This window comes from Monopterus albus, unplaced genomic scaffold, assembly GCF_001952655.1.
Source record: "Monopterus albus unplaced genomic scaffold, M_albus_1.0 scaffold469.1, whole genome shotgun sequence".
In the NCBI taxonomy this organism is placed as follows: domain Eukaryota; kingdom Metazoa; phylum Chordata; class Actinopteri; order Synbranchiformes; family Synbranchidae; genus Monopterus; species Monopterus albus.
In genome coordinates, this window is record NW_018128349.1 from 105,833 (window position 1) to 107,786 (window position 1,954).

The following is a 1,954-nucleotide window of genomic DNA, read 5'->3' on the forward strand; positions in this document are numbered from 1 at the left end:
TCTTCCACTCCTGTTTCTCAGTTCTTCAGAATTCTTTGTGCTTCGTTTGTGCTGGTTTGTGCTGCAAAAAGCTTCGTTTGTGCTGTTACGGTATTTGAGATATTAAACAATATCTTTGGGGGTCATCCACAGGCCACTCAGCCCCCCAGATAGCTCCAAATTGGACAAAAGTGGTGTCATCCGTTTGTCCTGGTTTGTGCTGCAAAAAGTTTTGTTTGTGCTGTTACGGTATTTGAGATATTAAACTATATCTTTAGGGGTCATCCACAGGTCACTCAGCCCCCCAGATAGCTCCAAATTGGACAAAAGTGGTGTCGTCCGTTTGTGCTTCATTTGTGCTGGTTTGTGGTGCAAAAAGTTTCGTTTGTGCTGTTACAGTATTTGAGATATTACAGCTTTCATTTCTGATGACGTCACTTCATCCCTCCACGTGCTCGGAAGTGAATGGTCGCGAGGACGCTATGACGCCTCCGCCTCCAGGCATCGCGGAGTACAAACATTTGTAGATGTCTGGTTTCAACCTGTGGTCTGGCTACAACCGATACAAGTAGGTCTTTGATAATTTAGTAACCAAATTCCTCTAACACAAGCGACAACGGTATGTGCTGTTTCATACGGTAAACTTTTTCTTTTGTGCTACCCTTGTTTTAGGATTAATTTGATTATGTCACTCAGCAGCTCTACAAAACAAAGTGCTAAAGTCAGATAAGGTGGGTCATTAATTCATTGTCCATGCTATGATATAATATTTTGTAATGTCATTTTTATGAGCTGTAGTCAGCCGAAGTTGAAGCTACCATATCTTATGTGAGTGCATAAGGTGCAATTGTTGTTGAATCCACACTGGTGATTGCCTGTATTAAAAAAAATACAATTTCGAAATTGATTTAATGTGCATTCTTTTGAAAATATAACACTAACAGAGGAATACTGTAACAACAGAGCAATAATGATAAGCAGTAAAAACAGAGTAATACTGATGAACAGTAACAACAGAGCAATAAACAGTAACAACACAGCAAAACCTAAAACCACAGTAAGAAATGTTTTAAGTGCATGGAAATTTCCCTGTTGAGGGATGAATAACTCCTGATCCTGCTATGTGATCACTCTTTTGTGTACAGCACAGCAGGTGGGCAGATTATTGTTTTTTCTGATGCTGCTGTCACAACACTTTGCAGATCATCATACATCTCCCAGACACATGGAGCTCTCTTGCAGTAAGACACATAATGTGTCCAAGTCAAGTGCATCCTGGGTCGGTCCTTCCTGGAAAGCAATGATTGCCCTCAAAGTATATGTTTCTCCTTGCAACACCAGATTGGAAGGAAATTCACCCAAGGGGAAGCCTCTCTGGGAATTCTTTTTTGCTGGAGCTGCTGTGAAATGGCTTCCAAGGTCAGTGTCAATCCACACAAGTTCTCCCACACTGTAACTGTGTGTAACTTTCCCTGCGCAGAGTGCTTTTCCTGGGGTGTGGTCTTCATTTTTGAGTGCAGATGGGCACTGAGATGGATTCTGGATTGGCCTGAGACAGACTGACTCCTGAAGATTTAGTGATTGTTCCACTATAGACTCCAGTTAAGAAATGCCAAAATCCTGCAGGGCAGCAATGGAAGTGGAAAGAAATGGAACTTCCCTTGTGATCCATGTGCTAAGATTGCAGTACTGTGAAGAACACTGTTTTGAAAAATATACACTTGTTGTACAATGTTCCTCATTGTCTTCTGTATTACTGTTGAGATGTGGCACTGTGCATCAACTTGAAGGTCACCAGACTTCAACTGGACACCTGTGAATATTTCACTTAGCAGCTCTGCTCTCTGTAAGTAAGCCTGCTGGGTCACACCTTTTGTGGCAATCGCTTTCACCAGCTGGAGGACTCGATTGTCACATTCTTCATTGTTAGTAATGTTCTGAAAAGTAAGACTGTCACAGAAAGCGCAACATAAGC

At 41.8% G+C, this 1,954-nt stretch overlaps 1 long non-coding RNA gene across 1 annotated transcript; it reads left to right on the forward strand.

The window, feature by feature from the left end:
• Positions 1-406: 406 nt before the first annotated feature.
• Positions 407-1,669, forward strand: LOC109952525 (uncharacterized). The gene is made up of 4 exons (XR_002273782.1): positions 407-547; positions 652-710; positions 1,182-1,220; positions 1,321-1,669. It is a non-coding gene; the product is annotated as an uncharacterized LOC109952525 (long non-coding RNA).
• Positions 1,670-1,954: the final 285 nt, after the last annotated feature.